General features: G+C 43.3%; 1 protein-coding gene across 2 annotated transcripts in view; it reads right to left on the bottom strand.

The window, feature by feature from the left end:
- Positions 1-18,669, bottom strand: part of TULP4 (TUB like protein 4) — a 135,668-nt gene extending 116,999 nt beyond the window's left edge. For both annotated transcript variants that reach the window (XM_066616114.1, XM_066616123.1), the window contains exon 1: positions 18,606-18,669. The gene's annotated coding sequence lies outside the window, so the exon portion shown is untranslated. The remainder of the gene's footprint in view (positions 1-18,605) is intronic.
- Positions 18,670-26,856: the final 8,187 nt, after the last annotated feature.

Genomic DNA, 26,856 nt, shown 5'->3' with positions numbered 1-26,856 from the left:
TGAGAGGAATCCAACACCACCAAAATGGTCCCGATCCAATGAATGCAGCCCCAAAAAAACATCCGAGAAGGAGGTCCCTTCCTCCCAGCTGCCAGTGTATTGAGTCGGAAATGAAGCCATGTGGCTGCATTTACTCACGAATAGGTGAACTTGCCTAAGTCCATCAGAAAGGGCAGGCTGAGGGGACTCCAAGAATGTCAGAATGGTCCTGATCCAAAGAATGCAGCCCCCAAAAACACCCGAGGAGGTCCCTCCCTCCCAGTTGCGAGTCTATTGAGCCCTATGGAAAGCAAAGCAGCCTCATGGTCGCGTTTACTCACGAGTAGGCAGATGTGCCTTGGCTGGTAGTCAGGCCAGGCAAAGGGGAATGTGAGGACACCAGAATGGTTCCGATCCGATGGAACTTGAGCACAACAAATGCTCCAGGAGGCAGCCTCCCCCCCCACACACTAAAAAGGACCAAAAAAAGAGGCTTGAACTGGTAAGAGGAAAGTTTTCTATTTTGCACGTGCAAAGCCAGGTGATATGCTTGAAATGGAAGAACTTTAAACTGGGCACTGGGGAGGGCTGGAAATCTCACTGATTCTTGGGGGGGGGTTATTGCAGGCAGGCTACAGAGAAAATTCACTTGGTGGAACAGGGCTGGCTCCCCCTCATTTAATTATTTTTTATTTTAATTTAATTACTTATAATTATTTTAATTTGCTTGATGATGTCACTTCTGGCCATGACATCACTTCCAATGGGTCCTAGACAGATTGTCATTCTAAAAAGTGGGTCCCAGTGCTACAAGTTTGAGAACTGCTGCAATAAGGTATTAGTAATTTGACATGGGTGTGTGTATGTGTGACTCTACAAGTTTTCAAAATCACTAAAACAGAATTTGGAGGAATAAGGCCAACATGTTATAAATCAATCAATGTGTAATTTCATGCAGAATGCAAAGAAACAAACCACATTGAAATATCTGTGTTCTAACAAAAGGTACAGCCAAAAAACCAGTGGGGGCAGGGCGATGGTACATCACCACGCACACTACCTGGGGTGTTGCCCCGCCCACTGCATGGGGTGACGTGCAGGCCTCCTGCACCGGGTGACACGAATCCTAGTGACTCTACTGACTGAAACAAGGCTATGAAGTGGCTTTACCATTCCATGCCTATTCCACAGGTTGTAAGCAAAAAAAGTATTTCTTCTTTTTTGCATTTATAAAAGGTTTGTTCTTTTATGCAGAATACAGATCACTCTCAGATTTAAAATCAAATAAAAGCAAATCGTGTCCTTATCAGGCTTTCATTTCTTTCAGAGCTGTAAACAGCCACTGGTCTGGTCAGCTGTTATGACTAAGAACCACCCACTGACAACAAGGTAAAAGAAGCTTTTGTAAACGAAACATGTTGGCTCTTTTTATTTCAGGTAGCCCATGTGCCACAAAACTACTAACATAGCTACATGTGGGCACATGGGCTGTTAAAAAGTATGTGTGGGCTACTAACTTTTGTGGGCTTAATGTGCAAGGCTGCATTTCACCAATCTCCATTCAAGAAGGTGGGTTTCATATCACATCCTTTGGTTCAACATACTTCAGGATTTTCTACCTACAGAATTTGGTTCTTAATTATCATTCCTATCCCCAGCACACTTCATAGATCAACAGAACCCTCCATGGTTTCTATTAAGCAGACTCACAGCTTGAGCACCACTGTAGATGAACTGAGGCCTGTTATACTTCAAGGAAGTATTATGTGTTCATTTATTTTGAGAATCTAATGAAGTGTCAAAAAAGTGACAATGCAGATGCAGTTGCTGAGGGAAGGGATATTTAATTGTGCTAATCAAAATCCCAATAAAATTTTAAACAAAAGAGAGAGAGCGCGCACTTGGCACAATGAGCTCTTTTAAAAGAACATCTGGCACTAGGTTTTCTGTAGTACTAAGGTCTTAGGTCTACTAGAGCAGAAGTTGCAGATTTGAGTTCTTAAAAAGCATCACGTAATTCAGGAAAACCCAGAATAAACCCAACAGAGATAGCGCTAAAGGACAAAGGGCAAGACACACCTGCCCACTCTGTCACAATTAAAAATGAGATAGGGAGTGAGAATACAACTAATCCAAGGTCAGCCAGTGAGCTTTATAGCTAGGTATGGATTTGTATCTCCTTGGCCCTAATTTAACCACTTTAACTGATACAATGTTCACTCTTGGAATAGATATATTCTGTTCTACAGTAGCTCTCAAATAAATATTGGTTTGTTACTTATTGAGGATACTGCCATGTTTGAGACAGCTCACACACAAACACAAACCCATTCAAAATCTCCTTCTTTGCCCACCTGTGCTGTTTGTTTTTCAGGAGCCACCTTCAGAGAAAAATACAAGTCCTTTATTCCCTCAAGACTATGCTCCATTACCACTGGAAGCAGATAGCTTAGTCTGAATCAGAGCTCTATTCTCTGGTAATCAACATGAGGCCTCCCTGTAAGCAGAGACAGACTCATCGGCTCCTGGGAAAAGGGCTTGTGGCAAGCAGTTGCTCAACCTAGAAAATACACAGCAAAATGTCAAAACATGTCTTCCTCCTTTCCCTGCATAACAAAACCATGAACATATATCTTAAAAGGAAAAAAAAAATTACAAAAAAACCTACATGGCTCATTACTGGTCATCAGCAATTTAGGACTTTCACAATCTGCCACCCAGTATTTTAAGTCATATTACTTTCAAAATCCCATAATATGCTGGTGCCAAAGAGATATTTTGCACAGGAAGGGCAAGGGTTGAACTCCTGTGAAAAGCAAGTAACTTTAATAAAGATTCTAAAATTGGTTTAGCTAAAAAAATTTAGAAAGTGGTGGCTCATCCTCACACTACATTACCCAAAGTGCTTTCCTATTATTAACTTCCCTAGAACAAGCTCTTGCACAGAGACCCTTCCCCTCAACACTGCAGCAGAAGCAGCATCATTGTGGGTTTGTGGGCAGATATGCAGCGTATTGAGTCAGATCACTGGTCCACCTGGGTCAGCACTGTCAACACTGTGAGTGGCTCTCCAGGGTTTCTTGGGGGGGGGGGAGATTTCCCAGCCCTATCTGGATAAATTAGGGATTAAAAATGGAACCTTCTGCATGAAAAGCATGCATTCTGCCACAAGCTGCCTCAGCCCAGCTCTAGTTTGTTGCACTCTTATCTGTGCTTTTCAGTGATCCTCAGGCTAGTTTTCTTCCAGGCTCCTTGCTCCTTAGAGGGAAAAATAACAAACACAAAGAGACAAGCCACCAATGGCCAAGTCTCCCCATTACTCCTGTTGTCACTCCATCCCATGCTACTTTGTCCCATCCTTATGCTGTCCTTTCTGTCTTTTCAATGTTGGGCTGGTGCAGTTTGCCTTATTCACAGGCAAAAAGCAGTACTGCCCACTGCAACAGGGTCCAGCTGTGACGCAGAAGGATGGAAGTCCATTCCAAGTTTAACTAATAGGCTGGCTAGATGTATATGTGAAAATACATATGGAAATCCATGCTGCTTTGCTCCAATCGCTGGCTCACTGCCAATTCTTCTATTTCCTCCCAAGTTTCAAATAACTGAACAAGTGCTGTAACCTTTAATTGGTTTAATCAGTGGATTAATCAGTTAAAGTTTTTGGACCAATTTTAATCAGTGAGAGCAAGCTTTAATTGCCAGGGTTGAGAATTGAGGGCACTCTTCTTTAAAGCTCTTTTGGTCCTGGTATGTCACTGTAATAGGAAAAGAAAAAAGGAAAGATTAAACGATGGCCTTTCTTTCTAACCATGACCACCAGCATTTTTTTTTTAAAAACAGTAGGCTGTTTCAAGGTTCCTTTAAGCCACTTCTGCCCAGTGTTGCATATATGCAACAGGGACCAAATATGTACACCTGTGGGTCATTTAAAAAATGGGTTAATACTGCAAATATTAAAATATTTTTCCAGAAGAATAGGCTGCCAGACCTTGGAAAGTGCAAGACTCAGCAGCCAGGATGACAACTGCACTATGAAGGGAAACATCTGGAGAAACTGAGGTTCCGTGAGATTTTCTCATAGAATAATATTTGTAAAAATATCATTCGAAAATGGGGTTTATGTACAGCCTGCCTATGTAAACTGCCTTGAACCTATGAGAAAGGTGGTATATAAATACCATACAGCAGTGTTTCTCAAACTGTGGGTCAGGACCCACTAGGTGGGTCGTGAACCAAATTCAGGTGGGTCCCCATTCATTTCAATATTTTACTTTTAATATGGTAGACTTGATGCTACCATAGTATGTGACTGCATTTGAGGAAATGTTACAGATCTATACTTTTAACAGGCTATTGTGTACATGTTTTTAACAATGATAGTACATGAGACTTATTCCTGGGTAAGCGTGGGTAGGACTGCAGCCTAGGAGTGTAAAAAATTTTCCTGCTTGATGATATATATCACTTCTGGTCATGACATCACTTCCAGTGGGTCCTGACAGATTTCAATTCTAAAAAGTGGGTCCCAGTGCTAAACATTTGAGAACCACTGCCATAATAAATCAATAGTATTTGCATCAAAAGCAATAGTCTGATGGCACTCTATTATTATTATACACACTCTAGAGGTTCACACATTTATGGTGACATCAGCTTTTATGTGCTAGACAGAGCCTACTTTGTCAGAAGCATGAAATGTGATCCTCATTGATAGCTTTTAGAAAGATACAAGGGATCCAGTGCAGCGTAGTGGTTGGAATGACTAGGAGACCCAGGTTCAAAACCCTCTTCAGCCATAAGAACAGCCCCACTGGATCAGGCCATAGGCCCATCTAGTCCAGCTTCCTGGATCTCACAGTGGCCCATCAAATGCCCCAGGGAGCACACAAGACTATAAGAGACCTGCATCCTGGTGCCCTCCCTTGCATCTGGCATTCTGACCCAGCCCATTTCTAAAATCAGGAGGTTGCACATACACATCATGGCTTGTAACCCATGATGGATTTTTCCTCCAGAAATTTATTCAATTCCCTTTTAAAGGCATCTAGGCCAGATGCCATCACCACATCCTGTGGAAAGGAGTTCAACAAGACCAACTACACGCTGAGTAAAGAAATATTCTCTTTTGTCTGTCCTAACTCTCCCAACGCTCAATTTTAGCAGATGTCCCCTGATTCTGGTGTTGTGTGAGAGGGAAAAGAACATCTCTCTATCCACTGTATCCTTCCTATGCATAAAGCCACAAAGTTTACTGAGTGACATTGAGGAAGTCACCATCTCTCAGCATAAACCTACCTAAAAGCACTATTGTAAAGGTAAAAGGAAGAATCCGTGCATGTCTTTGGAGGAAGGGGGAAAGATAATAATACAGATTATTATTCAGGTACAGATAGAAGCAGAAAGGGAAGTTACTACAAAGTGAGGACAGGGAGCTCAGCAGATAGGGACATCACATTATCATGAAGAGTACAAGTGAAAACAAGATCCAGACAAAAGGTTAAGAGATCTAATCTGACTTGGTGTGACCCCAAACAATAATCAATTGGCGAAGTAAGATGAATAATATATTTACAATACAATCCTAGGTATGTCTCCTCAGAAGTAAGTCCCACTGTATTCAATGAGGCTTCCTCCCAGGAAAATATGCATAGGATTGCAGTCTCACTCTCTTCTTTTCATGTACAGGCTCGGTTTGATTGGACGCAATAAAGCTTACTTCTCTATTAACATGCATAGACTTGCTCTGTTAAACACCTAAAAAGGGACCATTCCTTTCTGAACTGAGCTAGCCTCTCAACTCTCAGCTGAGACTAACAATGCAATCTTTTGCCTATCTAGTCAGAAGTATGCCCCACTGAGTTTAATGCGTCTTGCCTCCAGGTGTTTACAGGATTGCAGCCTTCATCTGATAATGTCAAATGTATAAATAAGCCACAGCTTTAAAAGTTTGTTTCTTGAAGGATTGCAACTTTCAAATCTCACACACAATGTCCATGGGACATCAAGATCCTCCCCCAGTGATTTACCATTCATAAGGCCCAATCCTACCCAATTTTCCAGTGCTGATTCAGCTGTGCCAATGGGGAGTAAGCTGTATCCTGCAGTGGGAAGGCAGTCACCGAGGCCTCCTCAAGGTAAGGGGACCTTTGCTCCCTCACCTCAGGGCTGTTTTGAGGCTGCATCTGCTTTGGAAAGTGGGCTAGGATTGGGTCCTTAATGTCTGATCTGTGCTCATCTATTTTGCTACAGAGAGTTCAGTTTGGTCTATGTAAATGGCAAAAAGCTGCTGCTGCTGAATATCACGTTAGAAGATGTGTAGGTAAAGCCCATGGCTGATGCTGAGTGCAATGTTAATGTTATTTATGACACAATACATTGTGCCTTCACATTTCCACCATAGTCTTTGTTGAGTTTGAGATACTTTGCTTTTGCTAATGAGCATGTTTGTTAGCATTTAATCAATTAAGTGAATGATTGATTAAGAGGCAAATAGTTCTTTAATTGGTTGACAGCCTTAAAATTTACAAAATTAAAATTACTGTGGTTCCATTCCTACAACTGTAAATGATTTTAGATTCTTGTTTGTACCCTGTTTAAAATAAGCCACAGTTCCCAATTTCATATGTAACACAGAAATGTGGTTTTGTCAGAACCAGAAGGAAACCTTTGCCCTTTCCTCCTCTCCCATTTGAAAGGGGAGCCTCCCAGGCTCAAAGTTAGAGGGATACCACAGTTTCCTGTTCTGTCTAAACCTAAGCAGTATACAGTAGCTTCAAGTATACACTGCTCAATTTCACAATATTGCAGGAATTTACATCTTTTTGATGAAGTAAAAGCAACCTTTAAAAAAGCGTTCTCCTTCACCCCTTGGGAAAAAAAACTCTATTTCAGTTTTTAAAGCTGTACATCATGCAAGCACCACAGAATCACATATGATCAGGTTAACAGAAACAGTTACTCTTTGAGACTCTAGGTGTTCAACAGTTATCTTCCACAAATGTTGATTTGTACATGGCAATCATTTTCTGAATCACTCAATTCAAAATTGCTCTTCACAGCATTTACAAAGTGAACACTGCCCATTGTAATGGTGACAGAGAATAAGGGTCCAGTCCTAAGCTCAGCCAGTGCCAGTGCAGAGCCTTAGCGCGAGTGCTGGCTGCCATAAACGTGCCGTAAAGCACTTTTACAGCACCTGGCGAATAAGGAGCACTGTCATGGACACACTGCTACTGGGGGTAAGTGGGCAGCAGTGCAGCCTTTGGGGGCAGGGGAAGGGCAGAACAAGGGCAAGGGGAGGGGAGGGTGGGGAGAGGAACTAGGGCGGGAGAGTGAACTCCATGTTGAGTCGGAAGGCCCAACACAGAGTCTCTCAAGTCTGCGTAGGCAAAATAGCTGGTGCAGACTTGAGAAGCCCCACTGCTGGGCTTGGGGCTTTTCCCAGGGGAAGGGGACAAAAGTCCCTTTCCCCGGTGGAAACCTCTGACTGCTTTCTGGCGCCTGCTGGATACAGCGGTAGCTGCTTTGGCGCAGCTGCTCCAGCAAGCACTGGGAAGCTCAGGATTGAGCTGTAAGGTACGTTGTATGTTTGACTGGACCAATCAATTCAAATGTTTTGCAAGATTTTAAACCACTTTCTGAACAGATATTCACAGAAAAATAGAAATTAGATCTTATTATACCGTACACCAAAATGAGTGAATGCCTGCTGGGGAACAGGTTTGGCCATGTGAAAGCCTCAATAAATTGTTTCTGTTTGACACTTGCTCTACCCAACAAATTGTGGCTCCAACACTTACAACCTGAGAAATGTTTGCGGCAGCTGGAAGAAGAATCACTAGCTCCATGTGACAAGCCCCTGGCACCTGAGCTTTGCCAGTCAGATGTGCTGTGACTGAGGCAATTACATTTGACTTCCACGCTGCTGCTTGTACATGTGCACTAGCACTGAATTAGGTAACTCATAGGTAGAGGTGGATTTATTTTAGGATAACAAAATAAAAACACATTACACTGCTTTCTGCATTTCTGATTTTTGTAAAAACAAAACAAAAAACCCTCAAATCTGCAAAAAAATAAAATCAAAGCATTCTCTAACACCTCTACATATTTTCTAACACTTCTACATGCATGTGACTGCATCTGCTGACACTATATCACCTATATCACCTGCCTAGTACACTTTTAAAGCAATTATAATTTATAATTTATATTTAATTTATAATTCAATATAGTTTATATTTATTATTTATAATTATAATTTATAAAAATGTGCACTTGGAATAAAAATAGATAACACCACTTTCTGCATTTCTGCACTTCTAACTTTGGTAAACACTAAAACCCATGAAAAAATAAAACCGTTTTCACTCACCTCTGATCATAGATTATTAAGCCTTGCTTCACTTTGCCTTGCTAAGAGAAAACAACTAGGGCCTAAATTTAACGAAGCCCTTCAGAAACACAGTAATGTTTTAACTCATAACTAAAGTTACAGAAATAAATAATTTAATTACCCTAATTATAACTGCATCAACATTTACTTGAATCCATATGAGAAGAACTGCAGCAGTTTATGGTTTGCTTGATTTCTTTGCTACACCTTACACAGCATGCTCCCAAATTTCTAACATTGCAATGGGCACACTCAGGGCAACCACATCTACTCTGCTTGATTTGCTCTGATTGGAAAATGGGGAGAAAGGCAGGAAAAGAATGATGGACAGGAGAGTAAAAGCCCAATCCTATCCACACTTTCCTGGGAGTAAGCCCCATTGACTCTAATGCAACTTACTTTTGAGTAGACATGCATAGGATTGGGTTGTAAGCCAATAGGGAAGATGCTAGTGAGCTGCATGCCACTAGCTGGCAGATGATTCGCTTACCAGCTGGGGGAATGGTGAAGATGTGAGAGGGGTGGACTGTAGAAGGTGTCAGGGGGAGAGTAGGGCAGCTCAGAGATGCCCAATGAGATCAGCAAAGCCCAGGTGGCCCAGCCAGGAAGAGATACCATCTTAAGGAAAATCATCTGCAAAGAGATCCCAGCTAAGATCAGATGAGAAAGTGGGCAGGCAGAGGGGCAGGGGTGAATGAATGCACCTTATATGAACACTAGAAGAAGTCCTGCTGGGCTGGGCTAAAGGTCCATACAGACCTTCTTTGGAAAGCCCCAAATAGGCAACAGCACTCCCATGTTCTTGCTCTGTACCTTCTGGAACTCAGAGATATACTGCCTTTGAACTTGCAGACTCTATTCAGCTGTAGTTGTAATTGCTAGAAGCGACATTAAGGTGAAGTGGATGTTCAAGATTCTCTACATAAAAAATGGCATGTGGCATGCTGCAGGTTGGCCACCCCTACCAAAGAGTCATTCTATCACTGCTACAAATAGACATAGCTATGGCAACCACATAGTCAATGCTACCCTATCCAGGGTGAGAAGGAGACTGATGGAAAGAGCTATAGCTGACACAGGCAATGCAAAACAAATGTTACTCTGGAGCTGACAGCATGTCAGGGACTCCAAGGCTTGAACCAGGAACACCATGGTCTGAGACTGACCCAAGTTTACTAAATGATCATGGACTGGGTATAGTTCAGGTACCTATGTGTGCAACATCAGCCCCTGCAACTGGTTAGCAATATGAATTCTCTGAGAGCACAAGCCTATGCATTGTCTACTCAGAAGCAAGTTCCACTGTGTTCAATTGCGCTTTCTCCCAAGAAAGTGTGTACAGGATTGCAGCCTCAACTGACAAGCCTGAATTCCAGTCTTCTGCCTCTGCCTGGTCAACAGAGCAGTACTTTATCGCTGTTGCACTTCAGCTCAAGTCATCTACTGATCTCAGGGACCTGAAGTGAACCAACTTGCCCTCAAGATCTAGGCTCACATACAGCCACTCGCAACTCAGCCTGTTCTTGACATTACATAAACCCATTTAGCTGCCCATTTAGATTACTCCTTGAGAGCAGAGAGTGAAAAGTGCTCTGTACGTGTCTTGTGGGTGCCCAAGACCTCCAGCAGCAAAGTCCAGATGCCTTCTCCCTGTACTACCAGGGCAGTTCTCAGGCAAAGGAAGTTATTGGCCTTATTGCCGATGGTCTAAAAAGTTACTGCTGCTCATGAGCCCAGCCAGGCAAAGCGATTTGGGGAAACAATAGGGACATGACTGAACTCAATACTGTATCTCAGTTTCAACCAATTGCCACTATGAGTATCCACACAGAGCCCCTCCCCACCCCTCTGGCCTTGAACGTACACCTACCTCTCTCTCTGCTGGAATCTGTTTGCTATGCTGGACCTCTACTGGAGACCTACCCAATAACGTACTTGCCTCGGCCCCCTCCCCAATCTCTTTCTGCCTGCTTCAAAACCTGACCAGTCCTACACTGGGTGTCCCTAAACTCAGATGAGCTCAGCAGAGAGCTTTCAGGTCGTTTGGGATTGTTGAGACACATGGACACACATTTACTTTGGAAATGTGACTAAGGACATGATGCAACTAAGTTCCCAGAACTTTTTTTCCTTCTCTCTTCTTAAAGAATTACATTTTCAGAATTCAAATTAAAAAAAAACAATCCCCAGCAATGGAAAGCGAGTGAAATGTTTACAGTAAAGGTGTTTCATTAATGGGAAGTAAAGGAAATAATCTGACATTGCAAATATGACTGTCCAACTGCTTCAGCAAATATTGCAATATGCACGACTGCTTCCTTAATCCAAATTCATCCCTCACTTATGTATGTCAAATGTCATTACACTTTCTATTTGGTAGAGTCTTAATGAATAATCCAACCATAAGGGAAGGGACTGCAGCTCAGGTGATACAGCATAGGCCTTGCAAGTAATAGCCCCAGGTTAGATCTCTGACACCTCAGCTAGCACAGCTGGAGCTTTCCAGATATTCTAGACAACTTCTGCCAGTCCTAGGCAGCTATACTGAGTAGACAGACCAATGAAATGGTTCAATGCAGCTAAGTCCATAAGAACAGCCCCACTGGATCAGGCCATAGGCCCATCTAGTCCAGCTTCCTGGATCTCACAGTGGCTGACCAAATACCCAAGGGAGCACACAAGTCAACAAGAGACCTGCATCCTGGTGCCATCCCTTGCATATGGCATTTTGACATAGCCCATTTCTAAAATCAGGAGGTTGCACATACACATCATGGCTTGTAACCCATAATGGACTTTTCCTCCAGAAATTTGTCCAATCCCCTTTTAAAGGCATCTAGGCCAGATGCCATCAATGCTTTTAAAATGGGATTGGACAAATTTATCAAGGAAAATCCTGAGGAGATACACAAGTCTGCAAACAGGAGTGGTTACTCTCCTAACTACTTTTATTTTTTTCTATCAAAATAGATTATCGTTATCATGCCGAAGTATCCACATCAGATCACATCACAAAAATGCTAGTAACGGAGAGAGTAAGCGTGAGCCCAATTCTATACATATCTACTCAGAAGTAAGTCCTTTTTATAGATAAAGGAGCATACTCCCAGATGTGGATAGTATTGCAGTTTGAGTTATAGTGGTTAGAGCTGAAGGACTGAACTAGGAGGAGCCAGGTTGATATCCCTTCACAGCCATGAAGCATTCTGAGTGATGTGGGGTAAGTCACTGTTGCTCAATTTAAAAAACTTCTTAGGGGAAGTGATGCTTTCCTGTAATACAATACATTAACAAAGAAAACAAACATAGGGGATATCTGCATGGCACATTTGGGAGACTGGATGGATATACTGCATTCCTGGGTCCTGTGGAACCCAACTCCACTTCCATCAGCTCTCTCCCCGATCACCCAGCTGGCAGGTATAATTATGGCTGCACTGTTGGCTTCCTGAGGTCAACAAGAGAAAAATGAAACTATCTGTATCAGTAGCACTTGTGCTTCCGTATACACTGTAGGACCAGATCATGGTCACAAAGAGCTGCTCTGTGGATGTTCCCATAGATTTGTTCATATGTGATCCAAGATGCCTGCTGTTGATCCAACAGTTATTACAGTAATTAAAGATTTGTATCTAAAAATCAAAAGCATCTCAGGTTGCTTTAGACAAAAATGTTGCCCTGGTTCTCTCAGGTTCCTATATACATGCTGCAAATTCAACACCCACTCATTTAGCCCTTCCAGTGAGTCCCACCCATATCCATGTACTCAAAGTACAAAAGAATATATACTGTCTGCATGATGTTTTGCAAGATGAGGATAAGGAAAAGCACCACATTTAAGATCTTTTGTAGGATTTTTTTTCCCATTTTCCACTCGCAGTTATCTCAAAATTTCTCTTTTACCATGCAAATCACATTGGTAAGGACAAATCTCAAAAGAATCAGACGACAATAGCTTTTGTATATCTTCATATAATAGAAGGGACTACACATGAAATTAGCATGGAGAAACAACAGGAAATCTTCACAAGTATACAGGCATGCCCCAGTATCCACAGGAGTTCCGTTCCATTCCGGACCCGCCCCCCCACCCCCAATGGACACTGGAAACCAAAGATGCTGGGGACACTTCTCTCCACACACCTACCCCTCCCCAGCATGATTTAACTAATTTTTGCCCAGCCCACAAGTGCATACATGTGGTCCCTGCTGCATATATGCAACATTGGGAAGAAATGGCTTAAACTACGAGCTCCTAAGCTTGTAGCAACCTGGTTTAAGCAAGAATCACTGCCTGGGTAAGTTTAAAGCATGCGAGAGAGGCCTTTGACATCCACAGATAACTGAAACCATGGATATGAGAACCGCGGATATGGGGCCCTCCTGTATATCTTGGCATGAGAAAAACATAAGCAAGACTTTCCCAACTGCTACTCCAATAATAAAAATACAATTACCGAAATAATAATATACAGGTAGAGCCTATTTATCCACGTTAGTTCCATTCCGTGACTTGGCACGATTAACAAAAAATGTGTTATACTGAGTCCATAGAGGTAGAGTCCATAGAGCAAATAGGCTGCAGCCTGACACTTCTGGTTGGAAGGAAACTAAGGCAGCTGTTCTCAATTCCCTCCCCTCCCCACTCAGCCCTCCTGTTGCCAGCTGTCCTGCTTCTTTCACAGTTGGAATGGTGAGCTTGCTTGGGAAGCCTCTGTGTCCCAGGCAGCCTCCCAAAAGCACTGCAGGTTCTTCTCCTCTTCCTCTTCACTGCTGCTGCTCCTGCAACCCTCCCACCCACCATCATGGAAACTCCTCTGCCCCGGAGCATTCTGGGACTTGTAGTCTGGCTCTCTGCTCACCCTCACCTGTCTCTCCAAGGCTTCCCAAGAGCCTGCATCATGGGGGGGGGGGGGGAATTCAGCAAACACTCCCTGGGTTTTTTAAAGCAATTCCCTCTCCTCTTTTAAAGCAATCCCCTCTGTTGCTACGGCACCGGTGTGTGTGTGTGTGTGTGTGTGTGTGTGTGTGTGAGTGAGTGAGAGAGAGAGAGAGAGAGAGAGAGAGAGAGCGCGAGCGAGCGAGCGAGCGCGCTCCACCTCCACCTCGCTGCACAGTGTTCTGGCTACAGAGGTTCTTCCCTCCCCTTCCCCTCTTCAGCCTCAGCTGGCTCAGGGGCTCAGGAATGTTACTGTTCCTTTGCAAGGGGAACCTCTTCCAGGACTCCAGGGCTATTCCCTGCCTGGGCAAGGCGGAGCCTTTCTGCAGTGTTTTGGGCTGCCTGGAAACAGAGAGATGCCAGCGCAGGGCAAAGGAGGCAAAGGTGTTGAGACAAATCCACAGATAAAAAAAATCCGTGGATAAATAGGCTGCACCTGTATATGCATCTCACATACTTCCTATGTGCTCAGAGTACTTCATTAGACAAGTCAGTAATCCTAACAGTGTAATCCTTGTAGTGTATGCCAGTATTATTTTCCCCAGATACAGATGGGGGGACTGGCTTATCCAAAGCCATTTAGCAAGTGAAACAAAATATAAACTGGGAATCTGCCTGACAGTTTATTCTTAATCACTATGCTATATCAACTCTCAGCTAGAGTTTATACAAAACATACAAACATATTCTTATATGCATTTTAAAGTGCCTGCATGATGAGGTCCCTGGAATTTGTCTAGCTTTATTCATATTTTATGTTCATTAATCTTCTCTTTATGAAAAAGGCAAATCTGAATAATATTGCGTTTGGAAAAATAAGACCAAAGTAAATGAAATATGAGTAAAGCTAGCAAATCCCAGAACTATCATCCAAGCACCCTAAAATTTGTAAATAAAATTTGGAAATTTTCCCAACCCTTCCCTGGACTGATGCCTAATAAAATGTTATTTTAGCACCTAGGACTTTTATTTTATTTTTTTAGCCATGAATGCTCCCAAATCATCTCCATTGGTTTCGTAACTGTAGCCCTATGTCGGCCGCAATAACTACTGCGGAGATAAGTCACACTGAAATAAATGGGATTTACTTTGAAGTAAAAAATAGCTAGGCTCTGTACATGCTCAGGAAAAGGTCACATGTAAATTGGTGGGGCACCCCTGAACCTTCACATTTCTATAGTACAATTTTCTCTATCTTTTTGAGCATGAGTCCCTTAAACATCTCTTCTCCTTCATTTCCCCTTGTTCTCTATAGCCCATTTTCTCATTTCTTCTTCTATATACTGAGCCTTTTCTTTTTTTCTTGTATCTTACTATATCTGGCTGCTTGTTCTAGTAATCTACTGCCTTTTTCCCCCTTTCCTTTTACTGGATGGGCTATGTAGGCCATCTCTGTTGTCATTTCATTGTGTCCATTTTTAATAAGCACAGGAAAAAAAATCTTCATAAACAAGAAAAAAAAGGGGGGGGGGGAATGGCCAGGCTCCGATACTTTGTGGTCTGAGCTTGAGCTTTGCTTTCATGCCTTTTCATTTCCCTTCTCAGGTGTTCTAAGCTGCAAGCTGTCTGACAAGAATACTTATTTTGACATTTTCTGCACATCATTTTAAGCACTAAAGAAATAAATACTATAGTTTTAAACAAGCTCTTGTCCAGCTCCACCCTACTTATTGCTTTGATCGCAAGGTTCTTGATAGACCACTCTCTTTCATGCTCAGGGTCCAACTACCATACTGTAAATTAGGAAGAATTTTCCTCCACAACAGATTACCTGGCTTTCTTCTCTTCCCCTGTAACATGCAGTTTCACTCACCTGCTTGAATCATCAAGCTTGTTCAAGGAAAAGTTAAATACAAGGACCATGGCATGAGCCCCGTAATTCAGTTCTCTTCTCTGTCTGTGGTCCTCTATAGCTCAGAAAAAAAATACATGAATCTGCAAGAAAGTTAATCCACGTGTGAGTGCCAGCTTTAGGAGCCTGCCTTGGGGTTGGGGCTGCATTAGATTATCATTGGGCCTATTTTAGCTTTTCAATCCCATGTCAATAAAAAAAATGGCTAGATAAGAAAATAAGCCATTTGATTGTATGGAATAAGAACTGCTTATTTGAACTGTTCAGGTAGGATGAAGCTTATTGGGATCAATCAGAGGCATCAAGATAATACCATCAAATAAAAATTGCAGTTTTCACAATTGCTACTGCAACCATTCTAACAATGTTTTACTGAATGGATTCCAAAGGGGTAGCCATGTTAGTATGTTACTGTAAACCAGGGGTGCTCAAACCCCGGCCCGGGGGCCACTTGCGGCCCTCAAGGCCTCTCAATGCGGCCTTCAGGGAGTCCCCAGTCTGCAATGAGCCTCTGGCCCTCTGGAGATTTGTTGAAGCCCGCACTGGTCCAACGCAACTTCTCTCAGTGTGAGGGCGACTGTTTGACCTCTCATGTGAGCTGTGAGATGAGAACTCCCTCCACTGCTTGCTCTTACACATCAGTGATGCAGCAGTGGCAGTGAAGGAAAGGCTGGCCTTGCTTTGTGCAAGGCCTTTTATAGGCATTAAGCTATTGCAAGACCCTCATTCATTCATATAAGTTCATCTTTAATATATTCATTTATGTAAACTTATGCAAATCTATTCAAATTTTAAATGTAAATTAATTCCTTTCCCCCCCCCCCGGCCCCTGACAAAGTGTCAGAGAGCTGATGTGGCCCTCCTGCCAAAAACTTTGGACACCCCTGCTGTAAACAAAGAAAAAAAAATTTATGATATCTTAAAAACTAATAGCTTACAAGAAGTTCAGTAAGATATTACTTAGAAATAAATTCAACTGTGTGCAATGGGGTTTACATACAGGATTGTAGTCCTGACTACACACACTTATCTTGGAGTAAAACCCTACACACACTTATCTTGGAGTAAGCTGCCCTGAACACATGCGACTTACTTCTGAGTGAATATGTATAAAATGGTGCTGCATGAGATTCACATTTCAAATTTAAATAATCCTTACTTGGGAGTAAGAACCACTGCATTCAGTGGGGCCTCCTTTAAGTAAACACGTGTAGGATCAGGCTGTTATTGTGACATAAGCTTTCTTAGACCTTGAAAGCTGAAATCACAATAAATCTGTTAGCCTTTAAGGATCTGTGAGGTGTTTTTTTTTTTACATTCATTGAAATGAAGGCTCTTTTTACCCAAATTAACCTACTGCTAAGATGAAAGCAGGGCACTATGTGAGCACAAGAATGAATCCTGAACATGTAATCATCTTTAGAGCTTGTAAGTGTAATAGACTATGCAGTGGCACTGCCATTCTTATTTTGATGCCGCACATTTAAATCTCATTAAACAGGGGGCTTTTTAGTCCAACATCTTAAACTTCACACACTCCTCTTGCAAAAGGCTGGCATTTAAAGCCAATCTTGCCACTGTCTGGTTTTGATGCTTCAAACCCCAGCTGAATACAAACACTTATCAAAACCTCTCAACTGAGAGCACAGCATGTGGTTCAAGAATGGGTATGCCTTGGGCAGGCAGATTCCAGGACAGTAAAATGGACTTGCCAGTGCAGCATACTGTACACAACAACAAAAATAAAAGGGGAAAACCAACAGTTCTCTCTGAATGACTATTTTACATCCTCTTGGCTACAGATCCTGAAAAGTGCACAAACAGCATAACTGAATCTAGGTAGCCACTGAAACTGCAGATGTGAGGTGGGGGGGGTAGCAAATTACAAAATATCTCTTCTCCTTGAGAGACAGAACATCAGGGTTACAAAATACTGCATGGTAATAAGCTAGAGCTGAGCATGTCTATGTCCATTTGTACCACATTGTCTATGGTTAGCTGTAGTAGACAAGCCTGTCAGAAGTGCACCCTCTTAATGAGTGTATCACCCTCTCCAGAGTTTTCTGGATACAAGCCTTACTGATTCTGAGTTCAATTCCAGGATCATTTGTGCAGTGTGAAAATAAAATAAAACAACCAGTCTTTCCACAAGTCTCACACTACACAAGCAAATGAAGTCAGTGTCTTTGTTCCAACACCTAAATCTCTCCCTCCTTCTCTGCTTTTCATTCCTCCCACAAACCTGACAGCTCCCACCAGGTACTTTTTAGCAGTGCTGGATATGTTGTCATCTCCACATTCCTCTTATAAAGGTGGGTTCAAAATCAGAATTCCTCAGATGGTGACAAATAAAAAGGGGAGTGCACGGAAGGTGTTTTAGAAGAGGAAGGGAATGACTTGCTACAAACACACATACACACCCAGGGAGGCTTCATTCCATTCACTGCCCATAGATCCTCCTGGCTAGATAGCTGACAGACTGTAGACAGACTGTCTACACAGTGTAGACAAACACACCAGCGCGCACACATGCATCACAGACACACACACAATAAAAAAATCAGGTGGTCCATCAGAACAGAAGCACAAATCAGAAGCCACCTGGCTCCATACGTGTCATACACACCATCTTTCCTCCCACCCACCCCCCACCCACCGCCCCCCCCACCACAATCACTTCCACCCACACCTCTGAGCAGCCTGCATCTGCCCAATGGGTTTTGCAATGTGCCACTCTCCCCCAACCCTCTTCCCCCCTTTAACCGCAGGAAATATCTCCTGAACATGAAATCCATTTGAGAAACACACACACCACAAATAAATGCTCCTGCCTATCACAAGAGAAACAAACACACACCATAAATAAATGCTCCTCCCCACAAGAGAAACACACACACCACAAATGAACCCGATAGCCCAATCCCATGCATGTCTACTCAGAAGTAAGTCCCAGTATAATCAATGGGGCTTACTCCTAGGTAAGTGTGGATAGGGCTGCAACCTCAGAACCCACGCCTATGAAGGTCTACTCAGAAGTAAGTCCCAGTAAAGTCAATGGGGCTTACTCCCAGGTAAGTGTGGATAGGGCTGCAACCTCAGAACCCACGCCTAGGCAGGTCTACTCAGAAGTAAGTCCCAGTATAGTCAATGGGGCTTACTCCCAGGAAAGTGTGGAAAGGATCGTCGCCTTAGGCTCCACAAAGAGCCAGAGCATCTGACATAAAGGGAGGGGAGATGCACAGTAGTCGTCAACACCGTCCGCACTCTCCCACCTAGACCCCCCCAGCTCTTGCACTCTCCTGTGGGGGGGGGGAGAAGGGCAGCACCCAAGGGGGGTGGGATGGGGAAGGGGTGGGTGGGGGAGATCCCGCTTCCATACACAACAGCTGATGGGGAGGGTGCTTGTGATTGAAGGGTGGGGGGCCAGGCCAGTGCCTTACCTCTCCAGGACGCGGGAGCGCCAGGAGCAGCAGCCACCAGCACTCGTCCCGGGGGCTTCCGCCCGCCTGTCGCCCAGCCAGCCAGCCAGCCAGCCAGCCGTCGCTCCTCCCGACAAGCGAGGCGTCCAGGCTGTCTGTGGCTCAGTCCCTCGATGGTGCTGCTGCTGCTCGGGCCTGACTCCGCTTTCACGTGATGCAGCCACATGACCCAACATGCTACTCCAGCCTCCCCCCACCTCCATCCCCTCCTCTCCTCTCCTGCAGCAGGCGAAGGGGAGAAACCAAATGCAATAGGGAAAGAAGCGCCATCGGCGCCCCAAAACCGCCGCCCATGGTGCCGCCAACCTTGCAAAGGGCGATCGTGCCTCTGCGCACTTGCAGAGTGCTCACCGACTGCACCCAGTGCTTGTCCGGGACCAGAGGCGGTGGCTCCTGCGGATCCGCGTTCAGGCCCTGGCCTCCTCCTCATAAGGTGCTGATGGTTTTCAGGCTGATGTATATGTTAACAATGTATACATTTAAATGTATAAGACAAGCATCAGTGAGAAAGCATGAGCTTTAGATAAGAGAATGGGGCATGAGGGCCCAATCCTATCCCACTTCCCAGTGCAGGTGCAGCCATGCTAATAGGGCTAATAGGGCATGCACTGACTGCAAACTGTGATAGGAAGGCAGTCATAGAGGCCTCCTTAAGGTATGGAAACATTTGTTCCTTTACCTTGGGGCTGCATCACTGGTGCTGAAAAGTTTGGGCCCTGAGGCCGCTTAGTGGACTGGAACTGACCACTATTTGCTAAGAGACCAGCTGAAGATTTATTTATTTATTATTTTGAAATACACAGTACTCCAGTACAGAAATCCACACATACACAGCCATGGTTCCGATTATGTTCTTCCTGCTAGCACATCACATTTCCACAGTTCTCAAAGAACCGAGGCCAAACTGACCTTGCTATTGCTATTCTCTGTTTTAGAATAGAATAGAATAGAAATAGCTATTGCTATTTCTCTGTTGCTATTAATGCCATTTGGATTGTCATGACAGGAATGTCATGAAAATCTATTGCAGCCATTTGCAATCTTTTTCATCTCATGGCACACTGACAAGGTCCTAAAGCCATCAAGGCACACTATTGGATTTTGGACAATTGACAAGGCACACCATGTTGCTGGCAGAGGGGCTCACACCCCCCAATGGCGCTACTAATAATTGACTCTCCCACAAATTCAAGTGGCACAGCTGCAGACCATCCACAGCACACCAGTGTGCCTCAGCACTGTGGTAAAATCACTGATCTATTGGCTTGTGTCTGTGTCCTCATTTGTGACAATAAATTGCTTTCTCACATCTCCACCTACTTCCCCCCCCCCCCTTTTTAGTTTAGGCTAGTTACTTTTAGCCTGCATGCTCTTCCCACTTCAGCATAATTGCACATGTTCTCTGTAGAGAGAAAGAAAACCTCTTTACACTCTCACAGCAAATCTGTTCCCCCACTGATATTTGACCTTTGTAAGATGTGATTTGGCATTATGGATGGTGGGTTGGCGCTAGTGTGACTTACCACTAAGAAAAACTAAGAGTTTTAAATACATGTAGGCAGTCTCTGATTTATCTCAGTTAGTGGTTATGAGAAATGAGGAGGAAAGCCAGGATGGTCCTGTAGGGGTTGGGGAGTTCGACTTAGACCTGGAAGATTCCAGTTCAAATCCCTGCTCAGTCATGAAGCTTCCTGAGTGACCTTGGACCAGTCGCTATCCTCAGCCTAATCCACCTCACAGAGTTGTTGTGAGGGCAAAAAAGAGGGAAGAAGCTACAGTAAATATACTGCCCTGAGCTCCTTGGAGGAAGGTTAGCATAGAAATGAGAAAAAAAAATTAAATAAAAGGTACTTTGTAAATGGAAGTGTCACAATGTTTATGCTAGAACCCAGTAGCTAGGAGTTCTGCATTAGGAAACAGAAGACAGAAACACAATGTCTGTTATGTTCTTTTAGAGAGAAAACTGCAATTTTCTCTCAACTTGACCACAGGGAACAATTACAGTACAGTTCACAACTGACATGTGTGGACATTTGCTTTAACAGCAAATGCGTTAAATAGTAATAGGTCAAATGAAAATTCCATAGGCACTTTGAGCATCAAGTTCTTCTTTGAGGTTATGCACATTGTACCTAGCCATATCACAGCATCTCTTGCACAATGTCCTGACTGTCCCATGCCCAATCCTCACACAGAGACCCTTTCCAGACCTTTTCCTTGTCGCTTTCCACACACACTTTGAGATCTTCATATACATATACAGAGGTATTATTTTACATTAGCCCACTGCAGGTGGCAGATGACTGTGAAACTCCAGCAAAACCAAATTCTTTCCATTCTTTGCTATTTTTAACAGACCTTCACAATCCTTGAAAGTTGCTCAAGGATCAACAGGGATTTGTGTCTCAAGTGTTTCAACATCTGTATGTAACTAGTAGGTGAAGTCACCCAGAAATTTGTGTTGAGGAATCACCAGTTCATTGATAATGTTGGAATCAATGCCTTATGACACTAGGGGAGAGGGGACAGTGTATTGTCCAAGAGGCCAATGACTGAGGGCCCAATCCTATCCACCTTTCCAGCACCAATGCAGCCACAGTGCAGCCTCAAGGTAAGGGAACAAACATTCCCTCATCTTGAGGAGGCCTCTGTGACTGCCTCCCCACCACAGGATGCAGCGCACACTCCACTGTCACAGCTGCACCGGCAATGGAAAATTAGATAGGATTGGGCCCTGAGAGGCTACCTGTCTCAGACCTTGACTCTTACCCTCTATAACCTGTGGAGCTGTGTCCTTGCTTTCTTCCCCCATCCCTGACTTTGCAACAAGCAAGAGGTCCCTCCACAAGTGTACCTGTGGCTCTAGGATTCCAAAGTCTAGGACTGGTACTATCAATAGAGATGTACATGCTTCTGAATTTTAAGAATTTTTCTTTGAAACCTTTTTACATCCTCTGCTCCTATTATATTGTTAGGAGCAAACTAGTGAGAGCTGGTGGGGAGCAACTGAAAAAAGGAACTTCTGCTATATGACTCTATTACCCCCAATTCTCCTTTTTCCAACAGATAACACTCAGCTCTATCTCACATTTTTATTCTAGAGAGACTGTGAAAAACATGAGCCAGTGTTTGAAAGCAGTAGGGAACTGGATGTAGAGGAGCAAAATGAAATTTTATCCGGATAAGATGGAAGGACAGTTGGTCAATGGATTAGCTCATCCAGGGGTGGGTGCATAGCCTGCACTGACTGGAGTTGCACCTCCCACTAAAAGCTAGATCAAATGTTACTTCTATCATGTAATTTTGCTGTTTTCTTATGGTTGACTGACAGCAATTTCACATGGATATTTTCACCTATGCTTTGTTTTTCCACACAGTTTACAGGGCCCTTCCCCTTTTCCAAACCATGATTCCAGTCTTTTTCACTTGGTTCAATTAACCTTTGACAGGGAATTCACTTGGTAATGTGTTAGGTATGTGTCCTGAAGCAGACCTGAATCCCTCCATAAGATGATTGACCCAAACAGGTGAGACTGGACTGATATTTCTTATGGCGAACAACTCTATTCTCTGAGTGTTTGAGTGCATTTTCAAGTGGAAAACAACCATGGAACAAATCCCAAGTGAGTAAATTCCCACATAATAATTGAAGGTTTCCTCTGACTCAGTCATAGGTTCATGGCTTAGAAATGATCCTTGATTTGTTGCTGCTTCTAGATGCTCAGTGGGCAGCTGTGACTAGGCATGCCTTTTACCAGCTTTGGGAGAAGACAGACCTTGCCATGGTTATCTATGTTCTAGTAACTTCAAATTGAACTATAATTACCTCTACATGGGGCTGGCCTTGAAAATTGTCCAGAACTTCAGTTAGTTCAAATGACTCACAAGTGTCTTGCTTGGGATGGGATGGATGGAATACATAACTGTATTTGATCTGCATTGATTACCTATTTATTTTTGGACTTGGTTCAAAGTGCTGGCTCTGATCTTATGAACCCTACATGACTTGGAACCTGGGTACATTAGGGACCACCTTCTCTCATATGTGTCCTCCCATATACTCTACTCAACATGGGAAATCTGTCCTTAATCCCACCCTCAATCTTACCACTGACTGAAGTTTGGCAGGTGGGATTGAAGAGCAAGGGTTTTTCATTTGTGGAGCCAGCACTCTAGAACAGGGGTGGGCAAACCCCAGCCCAGGGGCCATTTGCGGCCTTTGGGGACCCCCAATCCAGCTCACAGGGTGCTCCCAATCTCCAGTTGGCCTGTCGGAGACTGTTGGAGCCTGTGCTGGCTCACAACTGCCAGTCGTGTCTGCTAGATGTGAGCTGCGGGCCAAATTAATGCAAAGCCTTTTATAGTCTCCATGTGTTTTCTGCTTTACCCTGGGCATTATTTTAACCACCACCACCACCCTCCCATTGCCTCTGAACAATTTATGTCTCCATGTGTTTCTGGCTTGGTCTGTATGTTTTCACTGTGCAAAAAGTGTGAGGCAAACAGTTCATAGTTCTCATGTGGTTCTACATGCCTGTATTATAGTTCTCATATGTATTATAAATAAGTTCATACATATAAGTTCCATATCTAATGCATTCATTTATGTACATAAGAACATAAGAACAGCCCCACTGGATCAGGCCACAGGCCCATCTAGTCCAGCTTCCTGTATCTCACAGCGGCCCACCAAATGCCCCAGGGAGCACACCAGATAACAAGAGACCTCATCCTGGTGCCCTCCCCTGCATCTGGCATTTTGACATAACCCATTTCTAAAATCAGGAGGTTGCTCATACACATCATGGCTTGTACCCCATAATGGATTTTTCCTCCAGAAACTTGTCCAATCCCTTTTTAAAGGCGTCTAGGCTAGACGCCAGCACCACATCCTGTGGCAAGGAGTTCCACAGACCGACCACACGCTGAGTAAAGAAATATTTTCTTCTGTCTGTCCTAACCCGCCCAACACTCAATTTTAGTGGATGTCCCCTGGTTCTGGTATTATGTGAGAGTGTAAAGAGCATCTCCCTATCCACTCTGTCCATTCCCTGCATAATTTTGTATGTCTCAATCATGTCCCCCCTCAAGCGTCTCTTTTCTAGGCTGAAGAGGCCCAAATGCTGTAGCCTTTCCTCATAAGGAAGGTGCCCCAGCCCCGTAATCATCTTAGTCGCTCTCTTTTGCACCTTTTCCATTTCCACTATGTCTTTTTTGAGATGCGGCGACCAGAACTGGACACAATACTCCAGGTGTGGCCTTACCATAGATTTGTACAACGGCATTATAATACTAGCTGTTTTGTTCTCAATACCCTTCCTAATGATCCCAAGCATAGAATTGGCCTTCTTCACTGCCGCCGCACATTGGGTCGACACTTTCATCGACCTGTCCACCACCACCCCAAGATCTCTCTCCTGATCTGTCACAGACAGCTCAGAACCCATCAGCCTATATCTAAAGTTTTGATTTTTTGCCCCAATGTGCATGACTTTACACTTACTGACATTGAAGCGCATCTGCCATTTTGCTGCCCATTCTGCCAGTCTGGAGAGATCCTTCTGGAGCTCCTCACAATCACTTTTGAATAAATTTGAATAAATCAAATTTATTCAAATTTGAAATGTAAATCAATTCTTTCTTACCTGGCCCGCAACACAGTGTCAGAGAAATGAAGTGGTCCTCCTGCCAAAAATGTTTGCCCACCCCTGCTCTAGAATTTGTTCCCCAAGGAGGCCTGCATGATGTCATCAGTACACAACTTCCAGTGTCTGGTGAAGATCTGGCTCTTTAAAAAAGCTTCTGTGAAAAGATTCATTGGTTCTGTTTTGGGTTCTTTTGCTTAAATATTGTATTATATGTCTTAACAATTCCACTTCATGCTCTCAAAAAATACGAAGATAGAGGGATAGAATTTTTAAAAATAAAAATATTTTACTCACTGCAGCACATGTTGATGGACATTCACACATGCATACCCACATGCTTGGGAATACAGGGCATCTTTTCAACTCCTGTGGAGCTGGAGATTACAGTAGGAAAACTCATCTTAAGTAAAGAAACCCATTGTAGCACTGTTATAAATTGGTCAACAAGCATTCCAGTAGAAAATGTCAGTCCAATAGAATAAGAGAGATACAAATATATTACTTTGACTATTTTGTATGACAAGCTTTTATTAATATAAGATTATACAAACATTAGAATTACACAGAAATACTGTACTTATCTTGAAATCTTGTAACTCAAGATCTTGCATATTCCTATATCAACAAAAGGTATTAGGGTACATTTAGTCAGCAGGGGAAAAAAAACTTCTCCTGAATAAGAATATTTTCTCTTATCTTTAGGGCTCTTGTTCCAAATTACTTGATATTAACTGCATATTCCCTTATTTTCTCTAAATGAGAAACTCACCCGTTGATATATTCCATGACATGTTATAAAATTTTGTCATGAAAGCCCAAGATCCTTTGGTGTTATTTCACAATGTCATGTAGCAACATAACCTGAGAGGATTTTAATTTAAAAGGCATTTAAAGAAAGTCACAAATATTATCACTCCTTCTGGCAGTTTTCAAGTTTATCATCATGTCATTTTCTGTGTATTAGTTTAACATTTTGCAATAGGTTCTTGTACAAAACCTGTTTTTTGAACTTTTCAGCTTACTACATATTTAAACTTAAAAGTGAAAATTAATAACTATGTCCATTACTTGTAATTCTAACTATATGATAATACTAGAATCTTGATATTTTTTCACAGTGAAAGATGTTTCCATCCTTGTAATTTTGTCGTTGCACTTTGGGGGCATATGTTACACTTTTTATTTTACTACTTCCTGTGATCCTAGACATTATTATTTTGTATTCTTCAGGTACTGTGGTATTTGTGACTTCTTCAAATAATGTACTTCTTTTGCAGTACATTTTCAATGCAATACTATGCACGTTTATTCAGAAGTAAGTCCCACTGTGTTCAATGGAGCTTAATCCCAGCAAAGTGTGGATTGAAGCTGGGCAGCCCAATCCTAAAAGGTGGGACAGTGCTGGGTGCAGCGGCGCCAAAGAAGCTACTGCTGCATCCAGCAGCCCTGCATTTGTCTCCTTTCCCCAAAAAAGGGTACAGGCCCTGGCAGGAAGGGCCAGGGTTTGTGTCACCTGTGTGACACAGGGTTTGTGTCACTAGGGTTTGTGTCACCTGATGCAGGAAGCCAGAGCTTCACCCCCATGATGGATCTCCTGTCATGCAGTGGGCAAGACAATGCCCTGGGTGGTGGGCAGGGTGATGCACCATTGCCCTGCCCCCTCTGGTATTTTTGGCTATAATGTTTGATAGAATAGAGATTTGTTTCATTGCTTCTGCAAGAAATAACACATCAGATGATATATAACATGATGGTATTATTCAAAAACAAAGTCCAAAAACCAGGATTTAAAAAATTTTGGCCAGTAGTGATGAAACTCCTCTGTGTGCATCACCTGGTGCAGCCTGCAATCCTGCATCCATCTAGCAATGCCACTGGGCCCTGCAAAGGGCCTCCTCAAGTCTGCACTGGCTGTTTTGCAGATGCAGACTGGAGAAGCTCCGTGTTGGGTTTTTCAGCCCAGCACGGAGGCTTCTGCCAGTCCCTTCACCCTCCCGATCCAGTTACTTCCCCCGCATCACCCTCCTCCACCTGGGAACTACTCCCTCTGCCCTGAAAGGCCACACCATCATCTGGCAGTCTTACCTCCAGCAGCCACATGGCATCCTTCTCCTGGCACTGGGCCCCACACCAACTGGCATTGGATCTGTTCTCCTTATTCCAAGAGTGCCATAATTGTACCTTACTGAATGTTTACAACCCCTAACGCCAGCACTGAGCTCCAGTGCTGCTGGACCATAGGATTGTCCCTTAATTACAGATTCTTACAGCACAATCCTATGCATGTTTGCTCAAAAGTAAGCCCCATTGTAACATGCATGCATGCAAAATTTTGAGCATTAGTTAACCCTAATTAGTTTTGTCTTGCTTGTACTTTATTTCTTACATAAATAGTCCCAGATGAAGTCTCTCAGACAAAGTTAAAGTGGAGTTCCAACTAGTTGGGAAATATGCATGGAGTTTTGTTCTATGTCATTCTTTCACTCCCTGCCTCAACTGTAGACTCAGGGCCCAATCCTATCCAACTTTCCAGCCCTGGTGCTGCAATACAGCCTTGAAGTAAA

This window comes from Tiliqua scincoides, chromosome 1, assembly GCF_035046505.1.
Source record: "Tiliqua scincoides isolate rTilSci1 chromosome 1, rTilSci1.hap2, whole genome shotgun sequence".
NCBI classification, from domain to species: Eukaryota; Metazoa; Chordata; class Lepidosauria; order Squamata; family Scincidae; genus Tiliqua; species Tiliqua scincoides.
This window is presented reverse-complemented; position numbering and strand designations above follow the sequence as displayed.